Genomic DNA, 19,772 nt, shown 5'->3' on the forward strand with positions numbered 1-19,772 from the left:
CGATGCCTCATCCATTTGTTAAAGGTGTAACCTGCAGAAAGGGCTGACCAATTTATGTGAGAGGACTATTAGCTGTATTCTGACAAATGTAAAATATGGTGCTTCTGGCTGCTTTTTGTTTCCCCCCACACCTTAAGCTAGTAACAAAGCTATGAAATATAGCTCCTTATTAAAGCTGATTGTAATTAAAAACACTCGTCTCTCATAGGGATGGGAAAATTACAAATTATTTGGAAGGCATTGTTTCTAGTCACGTATTATTGTTATTGAGACATGGGCAGTTTTTAAAGACTATAATGCAGTTTCTTTTCCATTCACATGTTAATAGAAGTCTGGGAAGTAAAGCACTCTTCCAAAATGTTCTGAAATGTTCAGGGCTGTTTTTATTATATGTCAAGTTGTAAACAGCATTCTGTGACAGGTATTTTCTCTCTTTGTCTTCCTTTGAGCTAATTAGTAATTTACACTCTAGTAGCATTTCTCCCAGCCTCATTGTGAAATGCCTGCTACTCCATGCCTTCCATGCAGTTAGGGCTGGCGAGTGATTAGGAGCAGATGTTGGTTAGCACATCAGAAGGATCAAGAATAAAATTCATTTTTTCATTGTGTTTTTTAAAGACTTTTGTGTAGATCTTTACTCTTCAACCATCCCTTTCTCAAATACAGGAACGTTGGCCCTTCTCTAACCCAAAGCAGCCACTCTCCATTTGCTTTTTCTGTTTGTCCCCACCCCCATGCCACCAGTGTAAGTAGATTTGGAGAGGATTAGAAGGGCAGTCTGGTGGTATAGCTTAGAGCCCAGGAAGCTGGTGTTCACTGCTTCCTCCACTGATGAGAATAGTGAGACACCAGGCATTGTCTTGAGAAGCCACCTAGCAGTGAGGCTTCCCTTGCTGGACACATAGGTTTTTTATTTTTATTTTTATTATGTTTTTTTTGGGGGGGGTGGTTGGAGGTAATACTGTGACTAGTGATTTAGAAGATTCTTTCCTTAGAGGCTTCTATTTCCAAAAGGAGGGACTGGCCCAATCTCTGTGGCAGCTATTTCAAAAGAAAGCAGAGAGAAACAAAAAATAATTTATAGTTTGATTTCAGCATTTTGTCGCATTGGGATGACTGCTTTCCCTTTCGTCAGTCTCTGGGAAAGAAGGCATGCAGGATCTGTCATATGAACATGGATGGGCTAGGTGGGCTGCCCTTGAAATCATCATAAGGATCTGTGTCTTTTGTAAGCACAAATTTTTGTTGAAAACTAAGTAAAGGGTAGATATACTGATTGATCAGTTTTGATCTAAAACCTTTCTAGAATGCCAATTTGTAGTACTTATGTTTGTAGTTATGGCTACTATTTATCAGCATAGTAAGGTCAAAATCTTATTTGAGCTAATTAGATTCTCCTTGATAAAAATAGTTACCTGAGAGCTGGACATGGTGGCTCACGCTTGTAATCCTAGCAAATCAGGAGGCTGAGATTTGAGGATCAAGGTTCAAAGCCAGCTTGGACACAAAAGGACCTGAGACGCTTATCTCCAATTAACCTCTAGAAAACAGGAAGTGAGGCTTGGCTCTAGGATAGGGTGGTAGCCTTGAGCTGAAGAGCTCAGGGACAGCACCCAGGCTGATTTCAAGCCCTATGACCCACCCAAAAAAAAAAAAAAAAAAGTTACCTGAAGGTAGCCACAAAGAAAATTGGGAATGTGAATATGTGAATAATTCAGTTCAGCACCATTACTATTGGCATTGTCATCATAGGCATTGAGCTCTTGACAGCAAAGGGATGCTTTTGAACGGAGGCCATCTCATTTGTATATGCATTCATAGAGTGTGGGGTGTATTAGTGCTTTGTGTTTATAAACGAAGATATCTACAACATCCCTCTGGACGGCCATTGCTGGCATTGAGTTCTTTTGCTCTCCCTTTTTTATGCTTTAGTACAGTCATCTATATCTTGATTTTATTGAGTGCTTATGGGTAGAAACTAATCATACTTTTGTACTTTAGAGAATCTAGAGAAAGTCAAAGGTCAGGTTAATGACATTGCATGTAGAAAAGAAAAATGTTTTCAAAGTGAATTGACACAGAACGTTATAAAGATGACAAAGTAAGTGTATGACTATGTAACTGAATTTATTTTCTTATTTATTTATTTAGGTGCCACTCCTAGGGCTTGAACTCAGGGCCTGGACACTGTCCCTGAGCTTCTTTTTCTCAAGGCTAGCTCTCTACCACTTGAGCAACAGTGCCACCCCTGGCGTTTTCTGTTTATGTTGTACTGAGAAATTGAACCCAGGACTTCATGGGTGCTAGGCAAGCACTCTACCACTAAGCCACGTTCCCTGCCCTTGAGGTTTTATTTATTTGTTTATTTTGCTTGTCCTAGAGCTCAAGGCCTGAACTGTCCTTGTACTTTCTCAAAGCTAGAGCTCTACCACTTGAGCCTCAGCACCACTTCCGGCTTTTTCCTATGTATGTGGTACCAAGGAATCAAACCCTGGTCTTTGTGCATTCTAGGCAAGCACACTACCACTAGGCCAAACTCGTGGCCCCGCCCTTGAAGTTTTAATAAAAGCCTTCGCAAGTTTCTATTCGGACCTAATTCTGTCCACATAAAAGATATTCAGCAAGATTTTATTGAATAAAGTATGCACAAATGAAAAGTGTTTTCCATTTGCCCTTGTGATTTTATTCATTTCTTTGTAAAATATTTAGCAACGTGCATGAATATTTTTAATAACAGAATAGCTCATTATACTGTTGCAGAATTTGACTAGATTTCTAACAAAACACAGTAGATCTTATTCTGGTGGTTAGTTGTTGTTTACATGAGGCTTGAATTTAGGACCTGTGTACTGTCCTTGAGCTGCTTTTGCTTAAGACTAGCATACTACCACTTGAGCCATAGTGCTACTTTCTGGCCTTTTCTGTTTATGTGGTACGTAGGAATAGAACCCAGGGTTTCATACATGCTAGGCAAGCATTCCACCCCCCTGAGCTTTTTGTTCAAAGCAAGCACTCTGCCATTTTGAGCCCACAGTACCACTTCTGGTTTTCTGTTGGTTAATTGGAGATGAGAGTCTCTCAGACTTTTCTGCCTGGGCTGGCTGTGAACCATGGTTTCCAGCTCTCAGCCTCCTGAGTAGCTTGGATTACAGGCATGAGCCACCAGTGACTGGCTTTATACTAGTTTTTACTCTCTGTACTTTGTACTGTTTTAGGATCTGTTTATGCTGGATGTAGATTTAGCTAATTATTCCTAACTGCAGCATGGTATTCCATGGTGTGCATTTATTCCCATAGAGATGGCTACCTAGGCTACCATAAACAATGCCACCAGCAGTGTCCTTGCACATGTGTATCATATGTATGTACATATATGACTGATGAGTGTTTCTTCACAATCTAGTTAGCCCTTACCTTCTGCGAGCTGCTTCATATTCTTTTTTTCCATATATTTCTTGTTGAACTATAGGAATCAGAAATGTATATAATTATATATAGTTTTGAACTATATAGATATTGTCCCTTGAGCTATGTTTTGTCCATATTATCCTTCCTTCCTTCCTTCCCACCTTTTCTTCCTACCTACCTACCTACCTACCTACTTCCCTACCTTGGCTTGAACTCTTGAGTTCAGCCATTGTCCCTGAGCTCCTTTTGCTCAAGGTTGGTACTCTACCCTTGTGCCACAGCTCCACTATGATTAATTGGAGATAAGAGTCTCAAGGACTTTCCTGCCTGGGCTGGCTTCAAAACAATCCTCATGTCTCAGCCTCCTGCATAGCTAGGATTACAGGCTTGAGCCACCAGCGTCAAGCTGTAATATTCTTTTTTGCCTGAGCACTTTCCTTGGGCTTTCTCAAGGCTAGTGCTCTATCACTTGAGCCACAATGCCACTTCTAGTCTTTTCTTTGTATGTGGTACTGAGGAATCAAACCCAGGGCTTCGTGTATGCTAAGCAGGCATTCTACCACTAGGCCATACTCCCAGCCCTATAATATTCTTTACTGAATACAAATTGCTTCATTTTTGTATAGCCAAATATATTTTATTAACTTTAATACACATTTGCCATTGTGTGTATGCATGTGCATGCACACCAGTACTGGGGCTTGAACTCAGGGCCTGAAGCGCTCACTTGGCTTTTTCACCCAAGAATGGCACTCTAACCATGTAGGCTGTACTACCTTTTTTTTTTTTTTGGTCGGTGGTGGGACTTGAACTCTGGGTCTGAGCCTTATCCCTGAGCTAATCATCTCAAGGCTACCACCCTACCCCTTGAGCCACAGCACCATTTCCAGTTTACTGGTGGTTAATTGGAGAAAAGAGTCTCCCACACTTTAGTGCCCAGGCTGGCTTTGAACTGCAATCCTCAGATCTCAGCCTCCTAAGTAGCTAGGATTACAGGCATGAGTCACTGAGCCCAGCCCTACACTACTTTTTCTTTTTCTTTTTTGGTCATGGGGCTTGAACTCTGGGCCTGAGCGCTGTCCATGTGCTCTTCAGCTCAAGGCTAGTGCTCTACTCTTTGAGCCACAGCACTACATCTGGTATTGGTGGTTAATTAGAGATAAGAATCTTATGGAAATTTTGTGCCCTGGCTGGCTTTGACCTTGATCCTCATATCTCAGCCTCCTGAGTAGCTAGGATTACAGGTGTGAACCACCAGCGCCCAGCTAACCTATCATATTTTTAATAGAATTGACAAGACAAACTGTCAGCTTAGTTTAGGTGCAGAACTGTTTGAATAGTTGAGTACTGATGGCTCATTCCTGTAATCCTAGTTACTTAGGAGGCTGAGGGCCCAGGAAGATAGATTGGAGATATTCTTATTTCCAATTAACCAGTGAAAAGCTGGAAATAGAGGTGTTGGCTCAAGTTGTAGGACACCAGCCCTGAGTGGATAAAACCAATCAAGATCATGAGGCCCAGAGTTCAAGCCCTAGTATAAGCACAAAATAAAAACTGCTTGAATAAAATTAGTATTGCTTAATACTGATGTAGGTGATTCTGGGCTAGTCATTTTACTAACCAATGCAACCTTTCATTCTTCATCTGTAAAATACCATTGACATACATCTTTAGAGACAAGTCACTAAGCAAGAGTGTATGAAAACACCTTCAATAGCATGGCATGTGGTATGCAGAAGGAATATAATAAATGTCCATAAATGCCCTCTCCTTGAGGTCAGTGCTTTATGCTGACAAAATCATTAGTGCTTAAAAGAAGTGCTTGATAATGACAGAATTAATGTCTTAAAAATGGCTTGAATGTATACTGGCAAATCCAGCTCTACCAATTAATAATGCTTCTATGCAGAGCCTATAAAAAAAGCAGGATTAGCTTTAAGCAGAGTAATGAAAAAAGAAACTGATATGTGTGGTATGGAGGATAATTATGGCTGACACAGCTGCCTTTCAAACTAAATAGGATTTAGTATTGCTTTTGTTTGCACTTATCTTGGATGATTAGAGAGAATACAACCATATTAAACCTGTAGTCTTGGTCATTTTATTTTTTGGCAAGAAAGAATTCTCAATCTAGCTAAGATTTATGTCTTTTAGTCCTTATTAAGCTGTCAGTTAAGACTAGATGTCATTTAACTAAAAGGACTACCGAACACATTTTAGAATTCTTTGAATTCTACCTGGTTGATCTCTTTTATCCTAGCTTGACCCAGAATCCCTGGAATGTTTGACTACCAGTATGTCTTCTCACGATAACAAAAGGTTTTTTTGTGTTTTTTTTTAAATTTTAAATTTTATTTTTTTTGCCAGTCCTGGAGCTTGAACTCAGAGCCTGGGCACTGTCCTTGTGTTTCCTCAAGGCTAGCACTCTACTACTTGAGTCACAGCACTACTTCCAGCTTTTTCTGTTTATGTGGTACCAAGGAATCAAACACAGGGCTTTGTGCATGCTAAGTAAGCACTCTGCCACTAGGCCACACTCCCAGTCCTCACTCCAACAAAGATTTAAAGCCTTTGTTTTCATCCCAGGGCTCAGGAGATGGAGACAGGAAAATTGTCAGTTCAAGGCTAACCTGACTACATAGTGAAACATTGCAAAAATCCCCTGCCTGGGCTATAGGAGTTCATGCCTATAATAGTAGCTACTCAGGAGGCAGAGAGCTGGAAGAGCACAGGTGAAGGCTAGCCTGGACAAAAATTTTTATGACACTATAAATCCAACTAACCAACAAAAACGCTGGACTAAAGGCATGGCTCAAATGGTAGTGTGTTGCCAGGTGCAGTGGCTCACACCTGTAATCCTAGCTTCTCGGGAGGCTGAGATCTAAGGATTGTAGTTCAGAGCTAGTCCAGGCACTAAAGACTGTGAGATTCTCATCTCCAGTTAACCACCAGAAAGCCAGAAGTGGTGTTGTGGCTCAAGGGTGGTAACCTTGAGCTGAAGAGCTCAGGGACAGCACCCAGACCCAGAGTTGAAGCCCTATAACTGACAAAGAAAAAAGTGGTAGTGCATCATCGAAGAGTAAGAAAACTGAGCCAGAGCATAAGGCCCTGAGTTCAAGCCCTAGTAGGGACTGGAAAAAAAAACAAACAAAAAAAACAAAACAGACCTTTTCTTTCTTTGGTAGTAAGGAAAAAATAACACATGTGTAGCTCTTGTGTCATTTTATGATACACTTCTGCATATTTTCTTTTCTTTCTTTTTGTGAGTCATGTGGCTTGAGCTCCGCCTGGGCACTGTCCCTGAGCTCTTCAGCTCAAGGCTACCTCCCTACCCCTGGATCTGGGTGTTGTCTCTGAGCCCTTCAGCTCAAGGGTACCATCCTACCTTTGAGCCAAGCCCCACTTCCCATTTTCTAGAGGTTAATTGGAGATAAGCGTCTCAGGTCCTTTTGTGCCTGGGCTGGCTTTGAACCTTGATCCTCATATCTCAGCCTCTGGAGTAGCTACTATTACAGCCGTGAGCCACTGCCCCCAGCTCTGCATATTTTCATATTCAATCTTTGCAGCATCTTTGGAAGAGAGTAGAACTAATGTTATATCCATCCACAAGTACATGAGCTAGTTGTCCAAGGTCTAATAGTGAAAAACAGCTAATAGTGGAAAACCTGAGGCTTTTGTTACTCTCCTATACATACAATATTAGATAGGACTTGGGCATGGTGGCTCACAGCTGTAATAGTAGCTACTTCAGAGGCTGAGATCAGAAGATCAGTTTGAAACCAGCCCACGAAAGAAAGCTCATGAGAATCCGAACCAGCAAAAAGCTGGAAGCAAAAGTATGGCTCTAGTGAAGTGAAGGTGTGTCCTACTTGTAAAGTACCAGTCTCGATTGAAAAAGCGGAGGAGTAGCATTTTAGCCCTGAGTTCATCTCCCAGTAGCGACACAAACACACACATTAGATATGGAATTCAGTCAACAAGGCAGGTAGAATCCTTCATTCTAACTTCAATTAGTGAAGAATTTTGTAATACAGGTCTTAACCATATTTGAATCTGAAATGGAATCTGTCTCTTTCTCTGTGTCTGTATTTTTGTTGGTACTACGGTTTGAATTAATTCAGGGCCTCATACTTGTGAAGTAGGAATTATGCTTCTGAGCCACCTCCAACTCTTTGTTGCAATTACTATTTATTTGGCCGTACTGGGGTCTAAACTCAGGGTCTTGTCTTGCTTTTTCTCTGGGCCAGCCTGGAATGCAGTCCTCCTCTTTATGCTTTGAGCATAACAGGCATACACACCATTATGCTCAGCTTTTCATGAAATGAGAACTCTCCCAGTCTGGGCTGATTTTGAACTATGAACCTTCTGTTCTTAACCTTCCTGAGTAGCTAGGATTATAGCCACCTAGCTTCACTCGTTTTTTATTTTGTGTTAGTACTGGGGCTTAACTTTTTCACTCAAGGCTGATGCTCTACCACTTGTGCTACAATTCCAGCTCCTTCCAGTTTTGTGCTGGTTAGTTGTAGGTAAGTGTCTCATGCACAGTCCTGCCTTTAAATCTAGTTCCTTAGATCTCTCTCTCCTGAATAACTAGGTTTACAGGTGTGAGCCATTAGCCCCTGGTACTTTCTAACACTTATAAAGAAATTATTACTGTTTAGGTTGTGGGGCTTGAACTCAGGGCCTCAAGGCTAGCATTCTATCACTTGATGGCTTTACTTTTGGCTTTTTTTGGTAGTTATTTGGAGTGGACTTTCCTGCCACAACTGGCTTCCTATCAGGATCCTCAGATCTCGGCCTCCTGAGTAACTAGTGTTACAAGTGTGTGCCACCAGCACCAGATAATAACTTATTTTTAATGAAAAATCCCATGTAGCACTTATCTCTGCAAATTGGAATTTTATTATCTCCCTACCTACACTGTTATACTGAATCAAAACATTTCATATCGTGGTTCCTTTCTAACAAAAACAATTTGAAATCAGTACAATAATATATAGAAGACCTAGAGTCTTCTGGGGGTTGGTGGCTCACATCAGTAATTCAAGTTACTTAGAAGGCTGAGATCAGGAAGATCGCAGTTCCAGGAAGGCTTGGACTGAAAAAGTTTGCAAAACATCCCCCTTTCAACCAGTAGCTGTGATTGAATACCTGCCATTCCTAGAGAGGGAACTGTAAAATAAATTAGGAAGATTCTGTCCAGGTACACAAAGTAGGAAGAGGTGAGGCCTCCCACTCTCCTTTAGCCGCTTTTTTGCTCTAGGTAGCCCTCTACCACGTGAGCACCCCTGGGTTTCTAGCTTTTCGCTGCTGAATTGGAGATAAATGTCTCACAGAACCGGCATCTTCAGATCTCATCTTCTTGAGTGGCTAGAGTTATAGCATGAACCACTGGCACTCAGAGATGATTCAGCCTTTGGGGAACATGCAAAATAAATTGATTTTAAGAGTACTTAAGTTAATTTTTTTTTGCCCTTACATTGAAAGGTGAGTCATTTTGGATAGGAAAGAAAAGAATACTTTATGGATGTGAGACCCTATTCGCGCAGTATCAGTTTTCCTGGAAAAGTGTACTTTAAACGTCTCAACCTAAATTGTGTGAAAAATACAAGCTCTTCCTAGAAATATTTGTGTTTCTTGAGTTTTGTGGTCTTGCAACTTTCTCTGACTCCTGGACCCCTGTTTTCTTGCTTTGTGCCTTGATGTACCCACCTGTGAAACTTGGCTTCTCTGATGTTCAGAGAGGCCCTGTTAACACAGGGCAGTTATAAATTCTATACACCTATCCAAAGAGAGGGGGCAAAGTGGAGGTGGGGTGAGTCTTGCTTAGTATGAATGCAGACCACTTTCCTAGTAGGGAGCTCTGTTCTTAAAATGTTTCCAGCCCTCCCTTGACCTGAGCCCTTCACCCTCACCTAATCCCAGCTTTGCTCCATTATGCCGTCTTCTTTTCTTCTCTCCCTTTCCCTCTCCTCCTCATTCTTCTCCTGGTTCCTTTCAGAGATAAAACAACAAATTCTTCCCCTTGTCTGGTGCACGGCAATTTCCCTTTCTTGACAACCATTCTGGGATCTTGACAGCCATTCTGCAGAGAACCACCCACACCAAGGGGACTGGACCGGAGAGGTGGGGGGGCCCATACGGAGGGGACATACTTTCACAAAGAAAGTCTCTTCAAAGAGGAATTCTTGTGTTAGCCATTGAGAAGATAAAATAGTGAGCTTGCCGCCATGTTACAAGGCAGCCACACATACCAATCTCAAGCTTTATTGAATCTGGAGTAAACTGTCACAAGTCTAAAAACTGATTGTGTGTATGATTTATCCAAATCATAAACTCTAGCTATCTTCAACTAATCTAATGTCCTTGTGCACAGAAAATGTACTGCTTTTAAGGAAGCATGCTGCTTGCTAAAAGTCTTGAACCCAATTAGCACAGAAGAGTCCCCTCTAAAAGTGGTGAATGTTTTACTTAAACAAAAACAATTTTAATTTTCCATACTCCAATATTTTTGTTACAGTGTTTTTTCTTCTGACAGTTTTAAGTAATAGGAAAAGATAACATATGTTCTTTAAATCCTGAAACAAATACAGGCACATAATCTTTTAGGAAGTAAACCATTAATATCTCCATTTATGATTTATCCATAAATGACTAAATCTTTGATTGCTCTTAGCTAAAAACATGTCAGTTTTTTTTTCACCCTCACTCTTCTATCAGTTTTGAGGACTTATAGGGAGGTCACTAAATTGTTAATATGCTGATTGTTGATTGAATTTATGAATAAAATTCATGAGACTGCTTTTTCTTGCCATATATGAACACTTGCTTACAGATTTTTTTCCCCTTTTTAGGTATTAGAGAAGAAGAAACATAACCAATGATTGTGGAATACAGGGAAGAAGATGGAAAAAACTTAGTGGGTAAGAGAAAACTAATAAACTTTCATTAATATAAATTGTTCACAATAGTATCATGTATGACAATCTAATTAGAATCCTATCAGAATAGGAGAGCAGTTAGCCATGATCTTTTTCTTATACCTTTTTGGAAATTTTGTTCCCTGATTCTATTAGCCTTGTAAAATTTTTAGTACCATGAAAGAACTACGGGATGGGAGATAGATAGCAGCCATATTTGAAGATAAAATGAAATCTGGTGACCAGATCACATACTGTAAGAATCCTAGGGAAGGTCTTAAAGTTTACTGTGCCCATGACTGTCCCCTGACCTGGCAGGAGTAACAGTCTGCCCCTTCTCTTTTTCCAGCTATTATCAGCTGCTGTGATATTAGGCTCCTCATGGGGTCCTGCTCATTTGGACAGGTGCACATATATATGAGATGGGTACTGAAGAGAAGGTCAGGAAAAAATGCAACAAAAGGTTTTAATTTTAGAGGTCCACACAGACTTTTTATATAAAAAAAAAACAGATATCAAAGTTCTCTAACTGCATTTCTGTAGACTTTTTCACCTAGTAGTGATACACAAGTACTTTAGAGATAGACTTTGACCAGTCACTATTTACTTGAAATTTAGATAAATTATTCTGTGTGTGTGTGTGTGTGTGTGTGTGTGTGTGAAAGAGAGAGAGAGACAGAGACAGAGAATGCTTAAGCTTTAACATGAAGACAATAAAATGTTTATTTTACAGTGAAGTCAAGAATTAATCTACATTTTTTTAAAAAAGAACCTTAAAATAATCCCTGGAATGTTCAGCAAAGTATTAGCTATAATTTCCATATGCATCCCAGTTAGCATTTCTTTCTGTGTGTGCATGCGTGTGTGTGTGTATGTGTGTGTGTGTCCTGGGTCTAGAACTCAGGTCTTGGGCACTGTCCCTAAGCTTTTTTCCTCAAGGCTAGCACTCTATTGCTTAAGCTACAGTTCTACTTCTGACTGTTTTGGTAGTTAATTGGAGATGAATCTTCACTTCATGGACTTTTCTGCCTAAGTTGGCTTCAACCGTTCTCAGATCTCAGTCTCCTGAATAGTTACAATTATAGGTATTAGCCACCAGTGCCTGGTCCAGTTATATTTCTGTGTATCAACCTTCCATGCAGTGATCTTTTTTTCACACAATCCAAGAGTTAAACCAGGTTAGCCTTTGTGGCAAAGGATTTGTTGGGAAAATTTTCATTTTGGCTTCAAGCTTCATTTCTCTCTGTATATGCTCCTAGACTATGAGAAGAGTCTGCATACTTAACTTCATCCCTTACAGTGTAGATGATGCTACAGGTATGTATGAATAAGCAAATGTCTTCATATTATAATAGTTTCACCTGTAACAATATCTGTACTACCTCACCTGTCAAAGCAGGACCCATAGTTCTCTCATTTCTAGATCACTCTGTCAGTTTTTGTTTTTGTTTTTTTCTTTGCCAGTACAGATCCTTGAGCTTCAGCCCTTGTGCTCTTGTTCAGCTTTTTCTGTGTAGGCTTAGTTTCTACCACTTGAGTTATACCTCCATGTCATTTCTGTTGAGTAACTGGTGATAAAAGTATTTTGGATTTGTCTGCCTGAGCTGGCTTTGAACACAGATCCTGATATCTTAGTCTCCTGAGTAGCTAAGATTATAAATGTGAGTTAGCAGCTCCTGGCTTGTCTTCATTTTAAAGCTGAGAAACGTGAGGTACAGATCAAACAGTTGTACCCAAAGTTGCATCCCAAATGACAGCTTCAGGATTCAAACTTAGGCTTGTGCTCTTGACTAGGGACTACTCACCTAAAAGGTTTATTAAGGAGTGTGAATTTAAGTAAAAAATAAAAATGTATGGAGCCAAGAGTATAGCCTAGTGGTACAGTGCTCACCTAGCATGCAGGAAGCCCTGGGTTCGATTCCTCAGTACCACATAGAGAGAAAAAGCTGGAAGCGGTGCTGTGGCTCAAGTGGCAGGGTGCTAACCTTGAGCAAGAAGTGTCCAAGGCAGTGCCCAGGCCTGAGTTCAATCCTCAGGACTGGCATAAAAAGAAAAAAAAGAAAAGGAATAAAGAAATAAAAACAAATAATATTTCCCAGACAAGTCACCATAACCAATTTGTTTTGCTTGCTTCTGGGCAGAGCATTTGAAATCATATATCTTCTTAATTATGGGGAAAATGTTGACATGAGATGATTATTCATGAATAGTTCTTTTTTTCTTGACCGTGCTTGAATGTAGCGGTTTTGCTTCATTACAGTTTGAAGTGTTAGAAATCACCTGAAGAACAGCACCTGTTTAGAAGGGATTAGTGTGCTAAAGTGTAGATTACAGTTTAGCTGCTATTCATAGAAACAGGTAGACTGAAAGACTCAGCAGTGGGGCAGCTGGCACTGATTAGTAATGGGAAATACCTCTTTTGTCCTGCTAAATAATATTGAATGATAGTCAGCTGAAAGTTGTTCAAGAGAAGAAAAGCCAGGAGAAAGGTGACTTGTGGGTCTTATAATTAGAATGTCATTTCTAAGTGATGGTCTAAAAAGTAAATGTGCATTAACAGCTGACACTCACACATGAACTGATGGAGTTTTAGTATGTGGGTTTTGTTCTGGGGTGTGACTTGTCAGAGAGAAGCCTTGGCTTTTCTTCAAATAGTAATTCACTTCCTGTTGAAATACACATTAAAGGACAAAGAGTGATACTTAAAGTAGCAACTATCTTGGCTTTCCTTCAGGTGTGTTTTCTCTGTCTTTCCTCCTTTTTTCCTCCCACCTTCCTTCCCTTGTTTGAGAATCACTTCTGAATACTTATCCGTGATAGTTCTCAACAAGCATGTAATTGAAATCCATATCTTAGAGGGCTGGCCAGGGACCATAGAGACTGTTCCAGGAACTGATGAGGTCAAAACTAATTTCATCACAATAATAAAATGTTACTTGCTTTTCCCACCCTCATTTGCTCTGGCATGCACAGTGAGTTTTCCAAGGGCTACATAATGTGGAATTGACTACATGTAGAAACAGACAGGAGAAGGGGCCGGGAGTTTGGCCTAGTGGTAGAGTGCTTGCCTAGCATGCCAAAGACCTGGGTTCAATTCCTCCGTACCACATACATAGAAAAAAGCTGGAAGTGGTGCTGAGGCTCACGTGGTAGAGCTCTAGCCTTGAGAAAGTCCAAGGACAGTGCTCAGGCCCTGAGCTCAAGCCCAGGACTGGCAAAAAAAAAAAAAAAGAAATAGACAGGAGAATCCAACTTCTTCCTTAATCAGTTTTGGACATTAAAAAGATTTTTGCCAGGCATCAGTGGTTTCACACTTATAGTCCTTGCTACTCAGGAATCTGAGGTCTGAGAATCAGTTCAAAGCCTGCTTGAACAGGAAAGTCTATGAGATTCTTAGTTCCAGTTGACCATCAAAAAGCCCTATGTGGAGCTGTGACTCAAGTGGTAGTGAACAGAACAGAACAGATAATGAACAGAAGAGTTTAGGGACAGTTCCCAGGTCCTGAGTTCAAGCCCCTGGGATGGCATAAAATTGTTTTGAGTATTTAAAATATGGCCAGTCTCACTAAATTTGCAGTGGTTTGTTTCTATATATCAGAACATTCCAGTCACCCCAAAGTCAGCTTATAGATAGCCGTGCCCAATGTTTTTGTGTGGTTTCCTTCCAGCTTTGGAAAGCACTCTCCCAAACAGTTGTTGTTGTTGTTGTTGTTGCTGGGGGAGACTGTGGTAGGGTTTGAACTCAGGGCCTTGTACTTTCTAGGTACCACTTGAACCATACCTCCTGGATAGCTGTCTCATCCTCCGCCTCTGCCTCCTCCTCCTCCTCTTCTTCTTCCCCCCCCTCCTCCTCCTCCTCTTCCTTTTCCTCTTCGTCCTCCTCCTCTTTTCCCAGTCCTGGGTCTTGAACTCAGGGCCTGTACACTGTCCCTAAACTTCTTTTGCTCAAGGCTAGCACACTACCAGTTGAGTCACAGCACCACTTCTAGTTTCTGTTTATGTGGTACTGAGGAATTGAACCCAAGGCTTCATGTGTGCAAGTACTGTGACACTAAGCCACATCCCCAGCCCCGGATAGCTTTTTAACTGAACACCCACTATGTCACAGTCATGTTGTATGGCAGTAACAAACTAAAAGCAAAAAAAAAAAATTAAAAAAATAAAAATAAAACTCCTCCTTGCAGCCATTGAGCCCATTGCCCTGGGTGTAGCTCCCTCTACTGGGGAAGTGTGTTGACAGCCGTGGTGGATCTTAACTTGGGCTTGTGTTTTGCACTTAATGAGTACCAAGAATGTCTTGGCGTGTTTTTTTTTTTTTTTTTTTTGCTTTGTTTTGTTTTAATTTTACTGTCAGGGTAATGTATAGAGGGTTACAGTTACATTGGTCAGGTAGTGGGTGCATTACTTCTTGTACATTTATATCCCTTCTCATGTTTTGTCCCTGTTTCCTTCCCCTAATCCCCTCCCAGTCATCTTATTTTTCCCCTTCCCTGTTTCAAATAAACAAATGTATACAATATACAAGGTAACAAAATCAGATGGCTTGACATTTTAAAAAATTATGTGTGTGTGTATGTGTGAGTGTGTGCGGGCTTGCACGTGCGTGTGCTGGTCCTTGGGCTTGCCTGCCTGAGTAGCTAGGATTAGGCATGAATCACCAGGGCCCAGCGATTTTTGATTATCATTATTATTTTATTTTTTTGCCAGTCCTGGGCTTAAGCTCAGGGTCTGAACACTGTCCTTGGACTTTCTCAAGGCTAGAGCTCTACCACTTGAGCCTCAGCACCACTTCTGGCTTTTTTCTATGTATGTGGTACCAAGGAATTGAACCCCAGTCTTCATGCATGCTAGGCAAGCACTCAACCACTAGGCCAAACTCCCGGCCCCTTTTTGATTGTTTTTAAGAGGCACCAAAAGATTTACCTCATATCTTACATGGAACCCCAATATAGCAGTGAAGATGAATCTAATTTTCTGTGTGTGTGTGTGTGTGTGTGTGTGTGTGTGTGTTTATGTATGTACTGAGACTTGAACTCAGGGCCTGGGTGCTGTTCCTTAGCTTTTTCCACTCAAGGCTATTGTTCTGCCATTTGAGCCATACCTCCAGCTTTATGCTAGTTAATTAGAGATAAGAATCTTAAGGACTTCCTACTCTGGCTGGCTTCAAACCACAATCCTCAGATTTTTACCCCCTGAGTAGCTTGAATTACAGGCTTGAGCCACTGGTACCCAGCTATTCAGCATTCTTATTTGGATTGACTTAATCTTATTTTCAAAATTGTAAAGAAATTTTAGTATAAATGAACTACTAAGTGATTTTAAAATTTATTGCAGTTTTTATTTGCTATTTGAAAACAAATGTTCTTATGAGATTTTCTTTGCTTTCTTTAAAGAGACTTTTATAAAGGAAGAGAATTACTTGGCTCATTAGTTTGAATCACCTAATAATGACTTGAAGGTTAACTGATCAGCCATCAGCCTTCTGTCTTATCACTCACTAACTTAATCCATTTCCAAGTGCAGGCAGTTGGGAACACCATTAGAATATTAATGAGAAAACATTCAAAATGCGAATTACCACAAATTTTCTCTAAAGATTATCTTAATCTTAAAACATTTTAATAGCAGGTTTTTTTTTTTAATGGGCATTTTAGCCCTTCTTTTTAGAAGGGTGTGAGAAGAAAGAAAACCAAATGACTGTTGTGGATTCAGCATTGCTACCTGGGAGATGCCCTAATCTTACCTGCACCTGGTACACCGAAGACCAGAATACCATAGGTCTTCTGCCTTCTGTCTTCTGTGTGACAGAACAGTCATTTGGCTGTCATGGCTGAAGAGGGGGAATTGAATGCATCCAAACTCTTCTTTTTGGTCTTACACATTAACCTACCTTCAGACCTCCAGAGATATGTAATGTGGGGCCTCCAGTTTCTGAGTCTTTTTGAGTTTGGAAGTTCTAGCCAGTTTGTTTCTTGTGTATTTTACTATGATATAGGCAGCATTTACAATCTAGCATGCACAATCTAGCATGTGTTTTCTTTCTTTTTCTCTTTCTTTCTTTCTCTCTTTCTTTCTCTCTCTCTTTCTTTCTTTCTTTCTTTCTTTCTTTCTTTCTTTCTTTCCTTCTTTCTTTCATTCTTTTTGTGGGAACTCTGGGCCTGGGTCCTGTCCCTGAGTTCTTCAGCTCAAGGCTACCGCCTTACTCCTGGGCCTGGGCATTGTCCCTGAGCTCTTTAGCTCAAAGCTACTGACTTACCCCCTGAGCCATGGCCCCACTTCCTATTTTCTACTGATTAATTGGAGATAAGAATCTCATCTTCTTTAGTGCCTGGGCTGGCTTTGAACCTTGATCCTCCGATCTCAGCCTCCTGAGTAGCTATGATTACAGGTGTGAGCCACAGCACTGGACTTCTTTTGTGGTTTCTATTCCTCCATTTTTACTCCTTTATTGTGATTTTGCTAAGTTTCAAGGAAGGAAAGTACACATGTATGCATTCTGCCTTGTTTTGCTGAGGAGTCCAACATTTCACATATATTCTGGGGGTATGCAACATACTAGGAATTATCTTTTATTTAAAAATCCCTTCAAGGCCGGGAGTTTGGCCTAGTGGTATAGTGCTTGCCTAGCATACACCAAGACCGGGGTTCGATTCCTCGGTACCACATACATAGCAAAAAGCCAGAAGTGGTGCTGTGGCTCAAGTGGTAGAGCCCTAGCCTTGAGAAAATCCAGGGACAGTGCTCAGGCCCTGAGCCCAAGCCCAGGACTGGCCCTCCCCCCCCCCCAAAAAAAAAAAAATCCCTTCAAGAGGGCCAAGAGTGTGGCCTAGTGGTAGAGTGCTTGCCTAGCATGCACAAAGACCCGGGTTTGTGCCGGAAGTAGTGCTGTGGCTCCAGTGGTAGAGTATTCGCCTTGAGGAAAACCCAAGAACAGTGCTCAGGCCCTGAGTTCAAGCCCCAGGACTGCGCAAAAAAAAAAAAAATAATAATTAATTAAATCGCTTCAAGCTGGGTTCAGTGGCAAGCATCTTTAGTCCTGGATACTGGAGAGGCTAAGGTAGGAGGATCACCTAAACCCAGGAATTACAGACCTGTCTGGGCCATATAGAGACTCAATCTCATGGATTAAGTGTTCTAATTTTTTCCCATTGCTGTGTACATAACTGTGATGAAGTCTTATAAACTAGGCACATAAGATATTCATTATAATAAATTCAATTATGACAGTGTGTTTAATAAAAATTACGTAACTGTATTCTCTGTCTTGGACTGTCTCATGCTTGTATACTCACCGCTGTCCTCATGATGGCGAGATATGATACAGTGCTCTGTGAGGAAAAGAAGTGAGCTAAATGGCATAGACACTGTGATGTAGGGTTAAGCTGTCATTGACCTTGTGATGCTAGTCTGGAATAGAGGAGGATCATTGAGCCAGTTATTCATGTGGGTAACTGAGGTTTTAGAAGAAGAAACTAGGTAATTGAGGACCACTGTACTAAAATGTGAAGGATAAAGCAGAGTAAAGATACAAAGGAAGCCAGACACCGTGGCTCACACCTGTAATCCTAGCTACTCAGGAGGCTGAAATCTGAGAATCACAGTACAAAGCCAGCTCAGGCACTAAAGTCTGGGATACCCTTATCTCCAATTAATCACCAGAAAACCGGAAATGGCTGAAGGGGTAGGGCAGTAGCCTTGAGCTGAAGAGTTTATGGACAATGCCTAGGCCCAGAGTTCAAGCCCCACAACCAACCAAAAGAAAGATACAGAAGAGTGGATGGCTAGAGAGATGGGAGGAAGCCCTCTATGGAATGCTCAGAGAAAGAAGAGTTCCATAAAGGAACTAAAAATAACCCATGTCTAACTGGAGACAGACATGGCATAGGGAAAAGGTCTGGGCTAGAGAAGTGTGCAAGATGGGACCATGAGACTGGACATGTCTGTTTATGTGCATATGTAGTCCACTCACATGCATGTGTTCCCCCACACAGGTGTTGAGCCAGAAAATAGCTACAGATTCCCTGTTATCAGCTAAGTCCTGCTTTAGGCATTTGGGATAGAGCTGTGACCAAAGTAGACAGAGGTCTCCCCCCTCCCAGAGCTTCTAGTCTGTGGGGAGAAATGACATAATGAATAAGTAAATATATTATGTTTAGACATAACTGTCAGGGAGGAAGTCAAAGCGGATGTGGCTTATGGGAGTGGGAAGTAGGGAACAGTTTTACAGAGTGGCCAGCAAAGAGAAAGTTATATCTGAGCACATACTTGAAGACAGGAAGTTGGCCATTCCAAACAAATGAAGCAGAATTGCACTGTCTTAAGAGGAAAGTCCTGGGCTGTTGGAGATGCCGTGAGGTGGCCAGTGTAATTGGAAAGGAACCTAGAAAGGAGAGCTGAGATCAGAAAGACAAGTGGGTCTGAGCATGTAAGGACTTCCTAATCATTGTAGTTTGTGTGTGTGTGTGTGTGTGTGTGTGTGTGTGTGTGTGTGTGTGTGTGTGTGTGTGGTCAGTTGTGGGGCTTGAACTCAGGGCCAGGGTGCTCTCACTAAGCCTCTTTATGCTCAAGGCTAGCACCCCACCAATTGAGCCATAGCACCACTTCCCTCAGTCATGGTAATAATGCAAGGGTGAGAAATGATGCCATGTAAGGAAGGAATATAAGGAAGAATCAGTAGTGTGAGAACTGAAGGAATATGGATGATGGTGAAAAGGAAGAAGTCTTGATTACTGAGCAATTACAGCAAGCTGAGAATGTGAACACTGAGATTCCCTTTAAGAGAATAAAGCATCTGGGGCAGGCAGGCATAGATCTTACTAACATGGGAATTTTGGGGGTGAGGGTCATGGGGCTTGAACTCCTGCCCCTGAGCTCTTCAGCTCAAGGCTACCACCCTACCCTTGAGCCAAGCCCCACTTCCGTTTTCTAGAGGTTAATTGGAGATGAGCCTCAGGTCCTTTTGTGCCAAGGCTGGCTTTGAACCTTGATCCTCAGAGCTCAGCCTCCTGAGTAGCTATGATTACAGGTGTGAGCCACTGCACCTGGCACATGGGAATATTTTTTATTACAACCTGGGGGAAGAGAAAATATTGATTATATCCATTATGAAGGGAGGAAGCCTCACCACAAAATGGGGTATCCTTGCATTTTGGTTGCCTTTAATTAGGGACACATTGGACTGACTGGTCAGAACCATTAGGAGGATGGATGCCTGAGGGGTGGAACCGCCATGAGGGGCTAGATATGGACAGAGCATGGAGAACACTGAAAACTGCTCCCTGACACTTGACACAACTACACACACACAGTTTCCATTTTGTTCTTATACCCATGATTTAAGATGGCTGCTAAATTCCCCATTGATATTAATGGAGTTGAATAGTAGAGCAGCTGCTTCTTCTGAGAGTGCAGCTATTACAACTCTACATCTGGAGATTCATCAAT

At 41.3% G+C, this 19,772-nt stretch overlaps 1 protein-coding gene across 2 annotated transcripts in view; it reads left to right on the forward strand.

The window, feature by feature from the left end:
• Usp49 (ubiquitin specific peptidase 49) overlaps positions 1-19,772 on the forward strand; it is a 55,498-nt gene that overhangs the window by 6,795 nt on the left and 28,931 nt on the right. For both annotated transcript variants that reach the window (XM_090355670.1, XM_090355671.1), the window contains exon 2: positions 10,263-10,331. The gene's annotated coding sequence lies outside the window, so the exon portion shown is untranslated. The remainder of the gene's footprint in view (positions 1-10,262; positions 10,332-19,772) is intronic.

This window comes from Megascapheus bottae, chromosome 22, assembly GCF_031878675.1.
Source record: "Megascapheus bottae isolate mThoBot1 chromosome 22, mThoBot2.hap1, whole genome shotgun sequence".
Lineage (NCBI taxonomy): Eukaryota > Metazoa > Chordata > Mammalia > Rodentia > Geomyidae > Megascapheus > Megascapheus bottae.